A 20,677-nucleotide genomic window follows, 5' to 3' on the forward strand; every position below is an offset into this window, starting at 1 on the left:
CGCACTTTCAACAAGTCCCGGTGGTCACTGCTGGCATCAACTCGCTAGTACAACCAGCCTCTCAGTGCCCACAACCTTGGGTCAGTCGTGGCAGAGCATACAACCGGCACCTTGCCTCACAGCACAGACTCCAGCCGTCTTCTCAAAAAAACAAAAGCTTTCCGCTCTACTCAGCGCCTTGGTAACAAATCTCTCCCCAGCAGCCCGCTCTCAAGCAGACCTCACGTGACGTAGCAAGACTGTGACGTCAGGTGCTGTTACAGGCAACGGGCGAAGGCCTTGACCTTTTCCCGCGAAACGGACAAAAATAACCTGAAAACAAACGTTGACCGTCGTCTGCTGTGAGCTACCTCTCCATCTCCAATACAGGAGCGTCCCCGCGCGCTGAGAGAGATGCAGACCTAGACGAAATCATGACACGTGACAGGGTATTTGTTTACTTTCTCGTCCCTCGTATGTATGTATGGGGTGTTTGCATGTTTTCTTTGTGTGAATGTGGGAAAATCTTTGAGGAGAAAAACGTCCGGTCTAGGGTGGGTTACAACTGACTGGTGATAATGACATGTGTACAATGTAAGTGTAATACAGTCAAATGTCGCTACTATGCCACCTACCGGGACCGAGCAAAAGTGGCATAGTAGCGAGGGTTGGTAAAAACTGCTTTATTTGTTCAAGTTACCCGTCAGTCCAAAGCTCTCAAGAATCGTCGGCTGGCGCATGTTCTGTCGGCGGATCACACCGGGCTTCCCGCTTCTCTGTTGTAACAATTTGTGGATGGTGCTCCAAGCGCCTGGGCTTCATCCATCGGAACAATTTCCTCCTCGATCTCGTCCTCTTTGCTTTCCACCGGCTCCTCACTGCACAGCATCTCCTCCGCAATCTCCTCCATCGTGAAAGACCCTCCAGTTGCGAGGCGCTCGTCGGCTTTGAGAAAGTCAGACAGCTCGATCTCCTCGTTCTCGTGCATCTTTTCCTCGGCAGGTGGTATAGTAGCGAGGGTAGGTGGTGGCATAGTAAATTTATTTTGCATTGAATTTTGTCGGGACAGAGCAAAAGTGGTATAATACCGAGATGGCATAGTAACGAGATTTGACTGTATAAGGTGTGTCACTGTGGTCAGAGTTTTCAGGCACGAGCAGTTGTGACGTCAGCAGGTGGCTGTTAGTGTAGTCACAGCGCGTGTCGCCGATTTACCAGAGTGTCTGCAAGTGAGGACTGTCGTATATACTGTGAATAAAGTGTTGTTGGAAATCTCTTCGACTGTAAAGACTCAGTTTCTTGAAGAGGTTGACACAGCAGACTGAGGACCAACCGACAAGCCGTTGACAACGACATCGACGTCAGGGACTTGTGCTTCGTCGCCCATCAACATCAACATGACATTTAAACATTTTCACTGTAACATTTGGTAACAGTTACCCAAACTTGCTCAAGATAAAAATCCTGCTTTTAAAATTTAATCAGTTGACGATTTCTCTGACGACAACAGTGGCGTGAGCACTGATGTCACATCTAACATCGTACACGAAAGGCTTAGACTGTGACAGTGTTGTGACTACACATTATTGTAATATTTACCTGGCTACCAGTGTCTTGTACAACTGAGGTGTCATGTGACTGACAGGTCCAGCCCCAGCCACACGTCGCTGCCACCAGTGTCCCAGTTCCCTCAGCACGTGACTACTGACGTCACACGGGGTCTTGGGGTCAGACAACTGATCACAGCACAGACACAGACCTGGGATGTCGGCGGGATCACTTGCTCCTAGACACCGACACAGGTCCTGTAAAAGATCCATATCATTGCTTGTGAAATGAGTTAAATATAGAGATGACAGATGTAAGTAAAATACTCTGAACATTACAGTATTAAGTACATCGTAAGTACAGTTCAGTAGCTTAGAATATTAGAATATTAGAATATATATGTATTGGCTGTAACAGGATAATAATGCTGTTAAAATAGATATAACAAGTGTCTACATCCAATGAATTTATTGGAACAAATCGTGCTGACACAGCGCTAATACAATAATGTACACCAAAGAAGTAAAGAAAGTATTTGCCAAGTAATACGTCGCTACTCGCACTGATATTTATACACACCTTTCCCCCAAACAATTATTTGCTCTATATACACATGGGTAAATACACTATCATTAAATTTCATTCCCATTTACATACACTGCCCAAATTTTCTTTTCGTCTTCTGTTGACAAAAAAAAAGAGATAAATAAATAAAAATTTTACACACTTATGTGTAATATATATCATAGAAGATACGTATGGTGACAGAAAGATACTGAAACCTGCATGAGGAGGTTGTCACCGGAGATGGCCTGTTGTAGTTGACGAGCAGTGAGGTTGGGGAAGGCGATGACCTTAGTGACGGGCAGACCGGGAGCGATGTCGGACACCAGGTGAGACAACATGGCCTCCGCCTTGTCCAGCTGTGACACGGCGTTACTCAGTTTCTTTCTAATGTTGTTGTCTATATCCTGCTGGGACATGTTTACAGATTGAATATTGTCACCCAGTGCCTTCACCTCACACACTACCAGTCCGTACTGTCGATGAATCAGAAGCACATCAAAGTCTCCCTGTTTCCAGTTGTGTGGTAGAGAAGGAGGAAGGTTGGAGGGTCGGGGTAGGTGGGTAGCGGCGGCAGCGTAACAAGGTTCACCCAGGTACTGTCCGAACTGAAGCTGAGTCAGTCCAACCATGACATCGCTGTTCTCTTCACACATTTTCTGAAGACAGACAAAAATCCGTTGCATGGCAGCATCGTCTCTGACGTCACTGTCCTGAAGGCGAGGAGGCTGAGGAATGGAGGATTGAGCGGGAGAAGATGAACTCCTCGGCAGTGGGTTAGACTGACCAGCCTGTCCAGGTGCTGGTTCAAGGACCAGGACATCCTGGCCAGCAGCTGACTGTCTAGTCATGGGCACGCGGTTGACGTAGACAGGAGGCAGGAAGTAGGCGCGAGAGTCGAGATGAGGGAACGCGGCCTCAACCCACTGTAGCCAGAATGTCTGGGCCTGGTCTGGTAATGGGTCCTGTGTCAACACCAGTGTGGTCAATGAATACTAACTGCCTTTTAATTCACTTGAGTATTTCTGTTCAAACTTTACTTGTATTGGCTACTGTTATTTAATACATGAGATTGCCCTTTATATAATTCTGACATCCAGTAAGATATTTTTCTGATCTCTTACATTGTAGTCCTTTACACACTGCTGTAAATACATTTGTTTGTGAACAAACAAACCTTTAATCCAGTCTTCTGGCTGATGAGTCTGACTGCCGCCTCGATCTGAGATGGAATACCGCGGATGATAAGAATCTTCATACCTGGTACAGGTGAGGGGTTGGGGTCAAACGCTACATCAGCGCCTGTAGTTTTCTTTACCTCATCCAGGGGGCGTGTGTTCACTTTAAATTAAAAAAACTTGTCAATGCGCATACACATTTCTCTGAATTATAACAGACAAATTCTTTTTAACTGATCATGTATCGTTAGGAGAAGCTCTAATGGCTGATTTCGCTACTGGTGTGTTTTCTTTAACCGTCACATCGAACACAGATCATCATTACTGTTCTCGTGATCATAAAGCATCTCATTATGATTATCATTTCTCTGTCGGCTGTCCGCTATTTTTATGATGTTGACATAAGTATGTTCTCTCCTTTATTTTTTTCTGTCTACTGTCTACTTTTATTTTACTTTTATCTTTTGTCAGTTTTAAAAAAAGTAAGCCATAATAAAAATTACCACCTACCTGTATCTGTAAGTAGTGCCGCCTGTTCATCAGTCACAGCGTGTAGGTAACCTTTGACCCGGCCACCGCCTCCACAACTCTGTCTACCACCTCGTCCCTTAGGTTGCTGTCCCTGTGACAGTTGTTACAGTTAGAGGACAACATCGTGAGACTGAACACCGGGTACATCGCTGAGATGATCATGTACAGGATGACATTCAATATCTACACCAGCATTATACTAGTTAAAGGTGTTTCACACAACAAAAGTAGGATGATAAAAATAGTTGAAGTTCTCTAAGCGTGCAGGGAAGGAGAGTGGCTCACCTGAGCAGACGACGGATGACCAGACATTGTTGACAGTGGTCTCCCCTGTACAGGACCAAGTTTGTCGGAGGTAACGTCTGCACCACGTGATCTCCACTCTTGGTGAGAAACCAGCAAAATGTCATGTGTATGGGGTCAGAGGGTAGTATAGTGTCAGTGACATAGTATCAGTAACATGTTATCAGTGTTGTAATATCAGTAAACGGACAAAACAGTTTCTTTAAACTCTATTATTTAAACCCCAACTTATCTCAGCGGCCATTTTGTAAGACTAGCCAGAATGCTGAACGATAATTGTTTGTGTCCTCGGTTCTCCTTCCCTTTCAATTTCTTCCGACTTCTTCCTTTACTCAAGTGTTTATTTAGTCTACATAAAAAACCTAAAAGTATTGAACTACCTTTTGCTAGATGATCAGAGCTGAGAGTGAGGATGGCATTACAAATCGCAGGACACATCACATTCGGACTACAATGTACACTATGACAAATTCCTCTCTCACTGTCCTGTCTTCCCCAACCCTGTATAAAGCCATGTCGCTATTCCCAGCAGCTGGTTGACTAGGGAAAGTTTGCTGCGCCACACGGGTATCGAACACATGCGCCTCTCAGAACAGATGCCAGCACTCTAATCACTGTTTCCCCAGGTAGTAGAGAGAATGACTGATTACTTCATAGTTGACTTCAGGATTGTGATATACCCAACATGTCGCTCAGTTCACTCAGTACAGCTCAGTATTGCTCCTTACTTGTGATGACCTCAAACACACTCACAGCCTGTGTCTTCCTCCTCAGACCACGATGGGGATGTTATCGCTGTATTGAAGTCTTTATCACATCAACGACAGAAGGAAATAAGTACTCACCTGTCCTGAAGTAAATCTTTCTCGCACTTTTGCAGTGGACTGAGTTATTTCTCTTGCTGTGGTCACGACGATGAATGGCAAGATGGCGGAACTACGAGCTGTATATTCAATGTCGAACTACTTTATCGGAGTTTCTCGAATCGCGAAATAATATTTCAGCTTTGATATCATCATATTTTATATGTAGTGGGAAGGGTGTACAGAAGTGTATTATTATATTTAAACCGAATTTTAAACTCAATGAATAAGTATTATAGATCAACATCCGGGTGTGTTGTATGTTCTAATGAGTGTGACCGTTTGGGCAGGATTTGGTCTTTGCTGGTTTTCTCGAGGCTCAGGCCCCAGTGAGTAGATTGAAACACTTCATGACTCATCTGAAATGTAGGGAGTGTTGGAGTATACATAAGCTTACAAAATATCTCACACTGAGAGGATAAGATTTAACTGCTGTTTCACTATTTACTCAAATTATCGCTTGACACCGAATAAAATTTTTTGTACCTTTATATTATCTTTATTTGCTTTCACCGAAACTTGGCTGAAGGAGTCGGACAGTGACAATGATTTATATGTCAGCGGGTTTGGCCATCCCATTGCCATGGACAGATGTCCTACTATCGCCAACAAATCCACCGGAGAAGGAGAGTGTTTTATATAAACGAACGGTACTGCAACACCGTTGTTGTCAGGGAACGACTGTGTACCCCCGATGTTGAACTCCAGTCTATTTCCCTCCGTCCTTACTACCTCCCCAAGGAATTCCCTCAGCTGTTTACACACTTGTGTATACATCCTCGTGCCAATGTCCGCCGACCTGATACACAAACTATAGATGTTATTTGTCAGGACGACCCTAAGTTTATCCTTTGTAAACTTATCGGGATACTTACAACTTATGAGCAATATATATCCTGCTACACTGCACACAGGAATTCTATCAGTACTCACCTGTCCTGAAGTAAATCTTTCTCGCGCTTTTGCAGTGAGTTATTTCTCTTGCTGTGGTCACGACGAGAAATGGCAAGATGGCGGAGTTAAGAGCTGTATATTCAATGAACACTTCAAGACGCGGAGTGTGTAGGTTGAGGACTGTAATGATTACCTTGCTCAGGTGTGTGCAGACGCTAAAGAAACTAGTTCTTTTGTCAAGCATGAGCTGTTACAGGTTATGTCGGTGGTAGGTAAAGGATAGAGAAGCAGTAAACAGCTAGACACTAAAGTATTTGTCAGGACACGCAGTGTGAGCGAGTTAGTTGGGAACGGTATCCGATGACGGACATTCCTCGTGATGGCTGACGGGATTTTTTCTAAGGAAGAAGTCGTTAGGTTACAGTTTTCAACTTAATTGTTTTGTTGTCTAATACCTCATGTGATGTCGCTCACCTGGGTCTCAGTAAGATAAACCGTGTCTGTGGGTGGACAACATTATTTTTCTGACATCTATCTTCCATCCTACTACCCACCCACATTCCTACACATCCATGAACCCGTGATATCAGATTTACCAGATTGTCAAGCTTCACTGACATCGTGTGAATAATAACACACGTGAACATACATAGGGTAACGGTCTAACAGCATGAATAGAATGATCATAGACAATTCTATTGGGTTCAGAATTGCACGAAGCAAGACAATGCATCCGTCAGAACATTCTTTTATTTACTTTGGTATTTACAATGTTTCAATATTTCAAACCAAGATTTTAACAGGGTTTGGAATTGTTCTGCACAAGCGAGATTTTTTTTTTTTTTTACCACCCAACGATACAAAACTTTTGCTGTCTGCTCACCCATGCATGCCTTAGTTTACTTTTCTATCCTACCGTGTTTCCCCAAAGAAAAGACCTACAATTATTTTTCCCGATGTTCCTGGTGGAAGTCCTACCTCAACTAATAATTTAAGATCCTCATCCAGACGGAGTGTTTTGTTTGTCCGTTGAAGCTCATGACAAACATGTTGAATTGTAAAGTAGTGGTAGTAACATAGAAATAAATAACTTAACGACTTGCCATAATCTGACATGACTGTATTAGAATAAATGTAGATTTTTGTAGGTGAAAAAATAGCATCCCCTGAAAATAAGCTTTTATACCGCTTTTGAAGTAAAATTAACATGAACATAGACTTTCGGAGAAACACGGTAAGATAAATCTTCATCCACAGTGCATGTTCTCACCATTCTCAAGTTACCAGTCTTTCATCTGAGTGTCAAGGAGTTGACCTTACTCATGCATGAGTGATGACAGGTTCTTTTCAACATGGACGACTAAAAATACTTTCAAATCTCGTGTAGTCACTAAAAACATTAAAAAAATAAAAGAACAAATAATCAGCCAAACTGGTTCCCGATGAAAACATAAAGAGAGGACATACACATCTGTAGCTTTTGTCAACCAAGTTAGAAACTCTTCCTGTCAATATTACGACTTACATTTCACAACAATGAATCTCAAAACTTCTATAAGACATTATTTTGAACACGATCCATGTAAACAGAACGACCATAGAAGACTGTCAACAACACGTGCACATTGACAACACTTTTTGTTAAAATAAAACAAACAGAAATATCTAAAAAGTAGAAATTATTTGAGTAATTAGAGTGCAACATTAATAAATTACTACAATCGTGTCAGTGCTAATACTGTCTAGACATGATTGCGCCAACATCACACACTTTAAGATCCATTAGAGGGAAAAACTGTTTGTTTCTGATTATTGGGAGGATCTTAGTACGCGATACACTTTATTTGTATTTGAGCGAAGCAGCCTTCAAGTATCGCCATGACAGAAAGAGGTCAGCATCACATACTTCAGGATTGTACGTGGATGTGTCGTATTTATTGAAGGCCAGATAACCAGCAGGAGAGATTTAGCTAACCGTTTACTTGTCGTCGTGATTGTTATCATCATTATCATATCATAATGGACGGAAAATAAAAGAGTTTGTAAACACGGAACACAATGTATATAAACATAAAAGAATCATTAAAGATTAATTTCTCAAAATCCTGATTTATAATTTTATCAGCAATTTTTTTAAAGAAAAAAATAGTTATTTGTTACCTGTAACGTTTTGGGAAGTGTGTGTTACGAATGTATGCGAGCGTGTGTCAACCACGCTCACCGCACTCTTCCACCTTTTTCAACAAAAATGTCCGGCCAACGGTTAACACATTTAGTGCTTAACGTTAAAGAAATGGAATGATGGGAGAAAGGAAAGATAAAACACAAGATAAATACGACGTTTAAACACTACTGCCCATGAGTTATTGAACCTTCACTGTCACTTAGCTGACTGGACAGACGATCCGGTAATACAAATCGTGGCGATGTGGATAGTATCCGTTTGATATCCACATATACGCACAGATGTCCGGTGGCACAGCTACAGGTTACAAGTCCTGTACTTCAAATGTTCCACATAACTCTACCCTTGGGTATGGGAGTATCGGCGACTGTTACGCACGAGATGCCAGTACGTCCAGGATCTGTCCTCTCACACAGAAACCCGCTGTATCCCGCGTGATGCTGGTGTAGATTGTATACTCCCAGTCGGTAGGAAGGTGTTATCCAGGTCTACCCTTCGGTAGATAATCGTTAGCATCCGTTGCAGCGTGATGCTAAAACTTCGTGAACCTGTCCACATTACAGATCTCCCGCTGAATACCTCCTCGAACCAAACAAACACTACACTCCTCTTGAGCACACAAGATGATGACTCAGCTCCACCTTTATGGGGATGGACGTTGGCGACCGTTAACAAAGTCTTGATACTCTTCGTAGGTCTTACTCCACGGGCTGCTCAGCTCTCTCTGTCCAGAGCATTGTTCTTGTTCTTGTATTTAAATGGGAAAGTGCTTCCACCTGTAGGTGATTTCGCACTGTGGGGGAGGGGGCAAGGGAGGCTAGGAGAGGGGAGGAGTGTGGAGAATGGGGGAAGCAGTGGTAAAGGGAGAAGGATGCCGGTCATGGGTGCAGCAAGCGCTGTTTATTTGAGCCCTGTACCATTTGTTGCAGCTGCCAAGTCCACAGTAGTGGTGTATTGTCCAGGTTACCAGATCTTTTTTGTTGGTAATCTTGTTTATGAGGGACAGTATATCATAAACAATGTCTAGTCTGTTTGATGAAAGGTTTTGAAAAGCCTGGAGTGCTGACAGGGAGTCTGATAGTACTAAGAACTGTTGTCTTGTGGTGTCCCTCAGTTTGAGGTGAATAGTCTCAAGGGCTGTCTGTATAGCAGTCATCTTGACTGTGAAAATGGAGGTGTGGGTCGGGAGTTTGATGGAAAGGTTTATGTAGCCAGGACAATAGACTCCCAGCCCAGTTGGTAGCGTTTCTGGGTCGTGGGAGCCATCTGTGTATAACTGCATGTAGCCCTTGTAGATGTTGTCCAGTTTGAGTTTGATCTCTGAGGTGATTAGGTGTTGGTGGTCCTTTTTGCTATATTTAGTGAGATCAGTGTCTATTTGCGGTTGTCGAAGTGTCCAAGGTGGAGTGTGCATGTCTGTGAGTGGGTAGGGTGCTGTAATGTTTGTTTCTGAACCTTTTGTTTTCTAACTGTTGGATGTGATGTTATATAGTGGGTTGTGGGGTGGGGCGTCCTGTTTTGTGTCTGTGAGGTTGTGAGTGGATCTGTGTGACTGGGTGGTCTGGAGGGAGACATTGCGTCTTGTAGTAGTAGTTGGCTGTTCTCTCTTTGATAATCAGTTCTATTGGTTTTTGTTCTGTCTCTGCCAGTACTGACAGGTTTGGTGTGTATGAAGGTATACCAAACACTACTTTTAGTGTCCTGGCCTGAACTGACTGAAGTTTGGCTACTTGGTGTGATCTCAAGTGCACTAAGAGTAGGGCTGCGTACAGCAGTTTTGACATTACATGGGTTTGATATAAGTAAGTAGAGATTTTGGGTGGGTGCCCCAGTTGTTACCGCTTACTACTCTCATTAGGTTCATTCCTTTTCTGGCAGATTTCGTTATTTTGTCCACGTACGGGGACCAGTTGGTTTTATCCCAGAAAATTACTCCTAAGAATTGTACCTGGGAGCTATAGTCAATGGTTGTTTGGTTTAGTTTTAGTTTGGGATAATCCGTTTTCTGGTTAGGTTTTTTTTTAATATTATTGCCTGGGTTTTGGGAAGAGATAATCTAAAGCCCTTGTGTTTTAACCAGTTTGCTACTTCGTGGAGATCCTTTTGGATATCAGCAATTCCTAAGATTTTAGGTACTTTAGGGTTGCTTGTTTTACGTATTTCTAGTTTTCCTTGGAGGGAAGTGTCATCTGCAAACTGTTTGACTTTTACATACTAAACACATTTGGGGAGGTCCGCATAGCCTCATGCTACTTCTGATTTTATGAGTTTACTTTGCATGCTTGGGAGTACTGTTTGCTAAGGAAAAACATTTTATGTTGCTTTTGCTTTCTTTCTTTGTGACAGCTTTATTTTGTTAGTCTTTTTTTCTACTCTGCTTTTCTTCCATAAATCATTGGTGTGTTATATACTAGTAGGTTGAAATATGCACAAGTAAAATTTCTTTTTATTAAAAAAAAACTTGGCTTCTGGTCAGTTTGAAGTACTAGTACTAGACACATTAAGTCTTTTTTAAATTATTTGCAGGAAAACCCAGCGGGTTTAGAGAGCCCCGCAAAAAGAAAAAGACAGCAAACTAAGGTGGAGAGGAACGATGGATTTTTCCTGTGATTTCAAATCTGAGGTCTGATTTGCCTGAAGATACCCTCATAGACATAAGATTATCGATACATAATTATTGCCATTCGATTGTGGATCAATACAGAAAGAATTTGAAAGCTCCACCACAAAATGCCCCTCAAAAAGAGGCAAGCACTTCAGGTAATTCCGGTCCAGAAAATGTCCCTCCACAAGAGGCATGTATCTTATTGAAATATGATTCATAAACTGCCCCTGTGTAGGATATATATATATAGTAGAAAAAGAGACAACACAGGCTGCAGATTGCTTCTGCATAAATGTGCACACACGTGATAAGATAACAGTAATTAGAGGTTTTTCATGAAGAGTTGTGACAATGCCATAAATGAACATGTTCTGTAGGATGTGTAGAATGCTTTACTTTATTTGTGAAGGATATTCAAGATCCTGGAAGGGTTGTAAGAAAATAAACTGACATGTTATATCACGAGTCTGGTTATTCCCAATCGGGAATGAGGGGAATTATAAATTGCCCGCAAGTGAAAGAAGAACTAAAATATTTCATCACTCTACATATCAAACAGGATTATTGCTGTACCAGTAAGTGTTTTGAAGTGGCTTCTTAAATTGCTCCTTTTTTATTTTGTGAGCTTAAGGACTTTATTTTGCAAGGAGAGAGATTCTCGCAGTGAGTCTGACTGGGTTTAGCTATAAGTCAGTCTCACAAGATAAATGCTCCACTTTCATTTAATGTTAAAACAATGTATATTTTTTGCTTGTGGATAGATAAGATATGTTATTTTGAAGATTGTAATGATTTTATTCCTTTTTTTTTCTTTTGGTCAGGTATTCCCGACAACTAGCCTGAAGACTGTAAAGACTCAAATTCTTTGTTGTAAATAAATGTCAAAACCATGTATATTTTTTTTTCTTGTATATGTATATGATAACTTGTTTTAAAGATTGTAATGATTTTTTTCTTCTTTTTTTTGAGGGGGAGGGTCAGGCATTCGCGACAAATTATTTTTGTAAATAAATATTAAATGCATGTTGAATTTTTGCTTGTATATGATAAATTGTTTAAAGATTGTAATGATCTTTTTTTTCTTTTTTGGCAGGTCAGGTATTCGCAACAAACTGCCTGAAGTTTGTGAAGACTCAAATTCTTTGTTGTAAATAAATATTGAAACCTCCCCCCCTGCCTTTTTATTTGCTTGTATGTGCATATGATAAAATGCAATGAATATTTTTTGCTCAGGCATTTGTGGCAAATTCTTTGTTGTAAATAAATATTAAAACCATGTGTATCTGCTTGTATATAATAAATTGTTGAATCATGTCTATTTTTTTGTCTGCTGGTATTTACCAAGGGCTTTGAAGGGCTGAGAGGTGTTTTTAGGGTGGGGCTTTGGAGCGCTAGGCGGCCCAGTGGCGCAACGGTTAGCGCTGTTAGCGCCTGTCACCAATACAGTGAAGGTTGGCTGCCCTGAGTTCATTTCTCTTCTCGGGCATACTGTTCTTTCTCTGCACGTGGCAATTGTTTACAGGGCTGGCCGCCCTCCGCCAAGGACGGTCCCAAGCTCGGCTGAAAAAGGAGGAGGGTTGGGCGTGGGGCCAGCACCCCCACACCGTAAAACAAATCCTTGCTACCGAAACATCGACAACAGTTACTGTAGTCGATGGCCTATGCCCCAGGAGGGGTGAAGGCCTAAAAAAAATTTAGAGCGCTGAGGGAGTTAGTTCTCCCAAAATCCACAAGGAGCCGATGCACTTTAAGCTTCCATCCCCCGAGGGGCTGGGAGTGTTACTTCCCTTAAGGGCCCCATTTCTCATCCAGAAAGGGGCCCTTTCGGGACCGAAGAACTCTTGCAGGCTGGGTTGTCTCCACTTTTTCCCTCTCTTTGTTGGGGCCCTGGCCCGGGTCTACGAGAGTACAGCACCACGGCTCACCTTTCATTTCTAAGCAGTTCCGGAAAATTGAGGAACGCGCTGCTCTTCTACCGCCTTCGCCATTATTCTTGTCAAGTCCTGCTGACGACAGAAGGGAAAAAGAATCCGTAAACACGAAAATTTTGTGCTAAAGCATGCGCTCTCCAGCCTGCTACTATTTTTTTCTTTGCTCCCTCCGAATTGAACTGCGTTTACTTTGCAAGTAAATTTTGGATTACAAAAAAGTTTTTATTTTATTGCTGTTCCTTTAGGGACATTTGTGGTTTTTTGTGATTTGTTTGTTTGTTGATGATAATGATGATGATTGATGATGATTGATGATGGATGATGAATGATGGGTGATTGATGATGATGTTGATGATGATGGCGCACTTTACCGCTATGACCTTTGACATAAGCAGTCAGCAATGTCCATGTGGATTATCAGACTCCACAGCACAATCACACTGTAGGTAAACTCAACATGTTGTACACAAAGTAAACAACACAAACACCGGCGTTACACACAGCAACATTTCAGGTCTCACACAGTCAAGAGGAGGTGAACAAAGATTCACCTGAATACTTCAGTTGTAGGTAACACAGGTAAGTATCCAGACACAAGTCATCGTGACAGCAGCTGACAATATATATATATGTTGTTTATCACTATTTACAGCATTTTAGAATATCATTATTATTCATAAATTCTTACTGAATATTGTTAATAATATGATAAACATTTCCGCTTTATTATTTGACCTTTTATTTCTAGTACGGTTGCTGATTTAACATGTTTCAATAATGTTACACTTTATCTTGGATTTGCCTTATACAGACACACAAACACAAAAGCACACGGTCCTGACTACTTTGAATACTTGAATCCTTACAAAAATATATCCATTCTTTATTCCTGCTCATCCAGTCGTTGGGTGTTTAGTTATATTTTCTAGTATATAAATATAAATGAATATACATAAATGTGTCTCAAACAACATGTGTATGACGTCACTTATCCTTCGCTTTGTCGTCATCGTAGATAATCACAAGTTGTGACGTACACCGGGAAATAGAGTTGAACTGGGACATAGGAGAATCCTCCAGACACACGATGACTTTTCTCTCCAGACCACAAATACTATGTCCAGTCGTCACCCACACCACGTCACTGCCGGACGTGGCCACGTCATCAATGTTATAGTCCTTCATCACCCGCACTGGGATACCCGCTTCTTTAAGTGCTTTCACTATACCCGAGTTGTTAGCATACGAGCACAACACCAGCACGTCTCTCCACTGCAGGCAGGGCGGCGTTGTGCTGCCGTTGGTTGATGTGGCGATCGTGGCTGTTGTCGTGACATTCTCTGTTAACATTCAAAGTCAGTTTCTATTATTAGTTACTTGTCGCAGACACAGCGTACACACTGACGGACACATGGATATAAACACTGCGTAAATTGACAAACACACGGGGCCAACACAGTGTCTTGGTGACGATGATGATGATATCTTTACCGCTATGAGCTTTGACATAAGGAGTCAGTAATGTCCATGTCTATTATCTGACTCCACACCACAATCACACTGTAGGTAAACTCAACATGTTGTACACAAAGTAAACAACACAAACAACGGCGTTACACACAGCAACATTTCAGGTCTCACACAGTCAACAGGAGGTGAACAAAGGTTCACCTGAATACTTCAGTTGTAGGTAACACAGGTAAGTATCCAGACACAAGCCATCGTGACAGCAGCCTCACACACACATGGAGCAGACGACATACAACCACCAATCCCTGATGTCACACTCATCGTCAGTCACATCGTTGAGATGAAGAGGACACAAACATCTACTCTACACACAGTGCAGCCATAGGACACAGGTCCGCACATCACAAACTAGAAAACTGAGTGGTCAGCAGTGCCAAACACGTCAGAAGTGTCAGTGAAGTAGACACAAGTAATACAAATGATGAACAGCTCTCACAGAGGGCAAGATGGCGCAGATGTTACAGTTAATTAAAAATGTTCTAGAAAAACTGAGACTGGTTGTGGAGACAGAAACCTGATGTCACAGACTCACAGATGACTAGTACACACAAACCTGACGCAGATAAAAGGGAAAAGACGAAATGTGATGAAGTGCTGTCACCCTGTAGCCAGTTAGGTGAAGTGACATGTCACTCATATTCACAAGACTGTTTCTCACTTGTTTGTTATTTATCACACTGATAACTGTTTATCTGTCAACAGACGTTACACTACACAATACACACACCTACCTGTAACACCAACACGGAGACTGTGTAGGAAGCTGGCCACGTCACGACCGCACGTCACACAGTGACCTGGACGGTGACCTGAGTGACCTTGACCTCGGTGATACAGTCGTGTGACTGGCGGGCCGTCTGTGTGGTCGGGCACACCTCGCTCTCTGTACGAGTGAACATGGAGCATAGTGATCAACCTGTTCTGCTCGACTTCCCTGACGACGGCCGGAGGAGAGCGGAGGGGTCTGGTTAAATATTCCACTTGCCAGCCGGCGGGTGCGTCTTTATGGTAACAACTTGCCGCCCAAAGATGGAGACGAGGAACTTGTGTCAGCAGCTTGTCACACACAGTGTGGAAGTGTGTCCTGTGACAGACATGAGTGTTACAGTAGTTACCGTCACACACAGCTTCCTGCTGGTCAAAGGTCGTGGAGCGCACAAACATCACAAGTTTTCAATTCCTGTCAAAGTATTTTATGAAAAAGTATTTTAGATATGTATGCTAGCTTGAGGGAGGAAGGCAAGAAAGTACATGCCTGTTGTCTGAAGCAAAATGTATACATATAGACATAAATGTATGTTGTACAAATAAAATTAAAGAATGGACAAGCATTGCCGTTTGTTACTAAAAAGAATTGTGTACAGATGTACAAACCTGATGTTTAAGGGACTAAAGCTAGTCTCATCTTGTTCTTCACGTACATGGCAGGTAGATGATAAAGAAATTGGGGTGTCAATTATAAACAAAAGATATCTGTAACTTTATGTGTTTATGTCATCTATAGGAGAAAGAGAATGAGGTGGTGAAATTGATTTTCAAGATAAGTACAGGTAGTAAATATAGTTGTCGTAAATATGTAACTTATACAAGAAATTCTACCTGAAAATAAGTGTTCCACATGCAAAATACATAGGAAGCAAGTTTCTTCTGCCTTGCTTTGAAAATAAAATCATAAATGCACATTCATCATTATCATTATTATTATTTTTGCTGTTTAGAATATATTGAATCCATCAAATGGTGTATTCTTTTGTTTCACATCTTTGTTCACCTTCGTTGTCTTCAAGTCAGTGCTAACTGTCGCAATGTGTTCAATGACAAATCACAACTTTCTCATTTCATTTTACCAGCAGTCTTGTAGCAAATCCATCTCGGCTTTTCTTACTTTTATGCCTGTTGTTTCTTTCGGAGGATCGAGGTCACGGTTTTTCCCCTTTTTAACCACCTTTGGTAGTTGGCCCATACGTACAACAAGTCAGTGCAAAAAAGCGAGAAAAAACCATAATAGAGGCATTTCGGAGTGAAACTTGCGTGATCAGGTCAGGTGTCCCTTTCATTGAGAAATTATCACCTGTTAAACACCTGGTGGTGATTCTAAGATCACAGCCAACGGCATCTACCTGTGTGTCTATCATCACATCACACGATGTAATACTCACGTGTACACTTCATCAGCGATGACATACAACGACCCTCCTCTTGCTGCCTGTGACAAGTCGTTGACGGCCTTCTCCATGTCTTTACCGACAAGAAGAAGATCATACTTCAGGAGGTGAGGCTGACCGGGTGTTACACCTGCTGACTGTTGTGTGTTTACTGTCTGCAGCAACAGGTGATACAACATGATGCTCGCTGCACGACTCTCCCACCAAGTACTCACAATGTAGACGGGGTGACCATCAAGCAGCCATTTTATGCCCATCATCAGCAGCACCACAGTTTTACCTGTACCGGGCGGTCCGGCAACAAAAAGTCTGGGAGGCGCCGTGTGTAGCAGGTGAAGTTGCTCCGGGAAGAGTGTGATGACAGCAGTGTAGCACTGTCCTGTCCACCACACGGCCTGACCCAGGGTCTTGACACTCACACGTGGAGGACTTGTACATGGCACAGTCACTGTTGTCGCCGGACCACAGAATCTAGTACAGTCACATCAGTTGATGTGTGTTACAAAAACAATTTCTATTTTTTACAGTTAATAATAAGTTAATTGTTAACTGCATTATATATTTCCCAAATAAAAATATATGATTTCTATTTTCACAAGTGTACAGAAGACAGTCAGTGAACTTTTACCAAAAATAGTAGTCACAAAAAAAGAGAATAATTGTAACACTGTGACATTGGTTTCCATCTTTATTTTTTTGTTGAACATGAAAAACAACATTAATGGATGATTCAATTGCGCTTAAATATATATTCCGTGAACATGACTCCTAACACCTTTCCCACCATGCTAGTCCTTTGTCACACCTTCCCTGCTCGTCTTCCTTTTACAATATCATGTTACTCTCAGTTCTTGTTCTTGTTATTTGGTTCCTCTGCGTTTTCTGTATTTGTATTTTATTCATCTTTAGACAGTTTTTCAGTTCTTGTGGTATTTGTTTATTTTTCTGTCCCTCATATCCGTTCCACGTTTCGTTTTTCTTCTTAGGAGCTTAGGACTTTGAGTATGCGCTTGACAAATTTTGTATTTATTATTATATATTACAGTAGTGACTTTCTGTGTTTGCATGTTTTCTTTCTGTGAATGTGGGAAATTTTGAGGAAAAAAAACTGCCGGTCTGGGATGGGTTACAACTGACTGGTGATAATGACATGCGTACAATGTAAATGTAATGTAAGGTGTGTCACTGAGGTCAGAGTTGTCAGTCACGTGTAGTCGTGACGTCAGCATGTGGCTGTTAGTGTAGTTACATCGCGTGTCGCCGATTTACCAGCGTGTCTGCAAGTGAGGACTGTCGTATATACTGTGAATAAAGTGTTGTTGGAAATCTCTTCGACTGTAAAGACTCAGTTTCTTGCAGAGGACCAACCGACAAGCCGTTGACGACATCGACGTTAGGGACTTGTGCTTCGTCATCCATCAACATCAACATCACATTTCCACATTTTCCTGTAACATCTGATAACAGTTACTCTCACCTGTTCAAGATGAAAATCTTACTTTGGAACATAGTTGACGATTTCTCTGACGTCAGCACCGATGTCACATCTAACATCGTACACGACAGGCTTAGACTGTGACAGTGTTGTGACTACACATTGTTGTAATATTTACCTGGCTACCAGTGTCTTGTACAACTGAGGTGTCATGTGACTGACAGGTCCAGCCCCAGCCACACGTCGCTGCCACCAGTGTCCGAGTTCCCTCAGCACGTGACTACTGACGTCACACGGGGTCTTGGGGTCAGACAACTGATCACAGCACAGACACAGACCTGGGATGTCGGCGGAATCACTTGCTCCCAGACACTGACACAGATCCTGTATAAAAAGTCCTGTGATTTAAAGAGAAACGATCCAAATATGTCGAAGTTTTTAGAGTAATTACCAAGATGTAAAAGTAAAATAAACAGCGTAGTACACTAATTGCTTGTGTGACACGTTTTGAAAACCATGCGAAATACTTGTAACTTGGCGAAAACTTGGAAAAACTAAAAAAATGGATACATTTGAAAGATGTCATTTAATTCTTATACAATGTTGGCAAATTCAAGTCAATAGACTTAATAATGAAAATAGACAGAAGAGAGCTGAAACCTGAGTCAGCTGGGGGTCGCCGGAGATGGCCTGTTGAACTTCATCAGTCGTGAGGTTGGGGAAGGCGATGACCTTAGTGACGGGCAGACCGGGAGCGATGTCGGACACCAGGTGAGACAACATGGCCTCCGCCTTGTCCAGCTGTGACATGGCCTCCGTCAGCTTCTTTCTGATGTTTTTGTCTTTATCGTCCTTCGACATATTCAGTGCCTGTGTATTGTCACCAAAGGCCTTCACCTCGCACGTGACTAAACCGAAATGTCGGTGAATGAGAAGCACATCAAAGTCGCCCTGTTTCCAGTTTCGTGGCAGAGCAGGTGGGAGGTTGGCCGGTAGGGGGAGCTGTGCAGCTGCAGCAGTGTAACAAGGTTCCCCCAGGTACTCGCCAAACTGAAGCTGAGTCAGTCCAACCATGACTTCTTTGTTGTCTTCACACAGTTTCTGGAGACAGTAGAGCACCCGTTGCATGGCTGCATCGTCTCTGAGGTCACTATCCTGCACGCGAGGTGGCTGAGGAATGGAAGCAGCAGCTGATGACATCGCCGTCTTACCTGACTGACCTGTCTGACCTTTCTGACCTGACTGACCTGGCTGACCTGACTGTAGGACGAGAACTTCCTGACTAGCAGCTGACTGTCTACTCATGGGCACGCGGTTGACGTAGACAGGAGGCAGGAAGTAGGCGCGAGAGTCGAGATGAGGGAACGCGGCCTCAACCCACTGTAGCCAGAATGTCTGGGCCTGGTCTGGTAATGTTTCCTGTGTCAAAACCATGTTAGTAAATTGAAATGTACATGAACTATTGTGTTAAGACATTTTGCATGCTTTGTATTTTGTTCCAATTTGTATCAGCTACTGTTATGGCCCACTGTATATTTCTAACATCCATTAAAGCTAATGTCCTCTGTTATTTTCTGTTACACAATATCATAATACTGTTACTAAACCAACAAATAAACCAACAAACAAACCTTTGAGCCAGTCTTCTGATTGATTAGACTAACTGCTGCTTTGATCTGAGAAGCATCACCGCGGATGATGAGAACCTTCACACCTGGTACAGGTGAGGGGTTGGGGTCAAAGTCTACATCAGCTCCTGACTTCTTCTTCGCCTCTTCCAGAGGACGTGTGTTCGCTGAAATAATATTATGGTCTGTAGGTCCTTTGTCATTCACATTGATTGAGTTATTACGAATGTTATCTACTTTTGTTTGCTGTTTATCCTACTTAGAGCTATTGTTCTTTTGAGAATGAAGGAACTTTAAACATTCCACTCACCTGTGTCAGCAAGTAGCTCAGCCTGTTGGTCAGTCACGGTGTGTAGGTAAACTTCCACCCGGCCACGACCTGTACAATGTTGTTTGCCTCCTCTTCCCTTAGGGCGCTGTCCCTGTGAGAGTTGTTACAGTGAGAAAGAAATCACGAGAATGAACACTACAAACATCACTGAGATGATGATGATGATGATGATGATGATGATGATGATGATGATGATGATGATGATGATGATGATGATGATGATGATGATGATGATGATGAATCGAAAGCGCCTGGGGAGAAATTCATCAAACTTTTCCGTGTCTTACCTTTTGTGGAGCAGACGGCTGATGACCAGACATTGTTGACAGTTGGCTTATGTGACGTCACACTGAAGCTTAGTAAACATGTCTGTAATCATTCTGTGATGTCACAGTGGAGTTCAGTATTTAATATTTGTAGGATGTCAGTACATTTCAGTAAACAGTAATCACTCTATGATGTCAGTGGAGCTCAGTCATTATTGAGTGATGTTGCAATACACATCAGTGAGCAGACTTGTAATCATTCAGTGATGTCAATGTGATGCTTTGTCAACAATGATGATCATGGATGATTACTTAAAGCAGGGAGGATCAGTGGGGAGTTCATAAGCCGTATAAGATCGTAATTTAGAACTTTACATATCCACATGTACATCTTGATATGACTGACTTTAACTCTAGATAAGACCGATATTGTCAAATATAGTAACATGCTTGACTCGGAAATCTGTGCAAACAGTAAACACTTAAATTAGTCGGAATTTATACACGACTAACCTAAAGACAAATTAAATTTCTTTCTTGTGATATGACTTTGATCATACAGTGTCTGTCTGTGTGTCTGTGTGTCTGTCTATCTGTCTGCGTGTCTGTCTGTCTGTCTGTCTGTCTGTCTATCTGTCTGTCTGTGACACTCACCTCAGTGTGTGAAGTATCAGAGCATGGTGACAGGCAACGGAAGGCTTAAGATAAAGAGAAATGCCATGATTCTGTGCGCACGACTGT

The sequence above is a fragment of the Pomacea canaliculata genome, linkage group LG11 (assembly GCF_003073045.1).
Source record: "Pomacea canaliculata isolate SZHN2017 linkage group LG11, ASM307304v1, whole genome shotgun sequence".
In the NCBI taxonomy this organism is placed as follows: domain Eukaryota; kingdom Metazoa; phylum Mollusca; class Gastropoda; order Architaenioglossa; family Ampullariidae; genus Pomacea; species Pomacea canaliculata.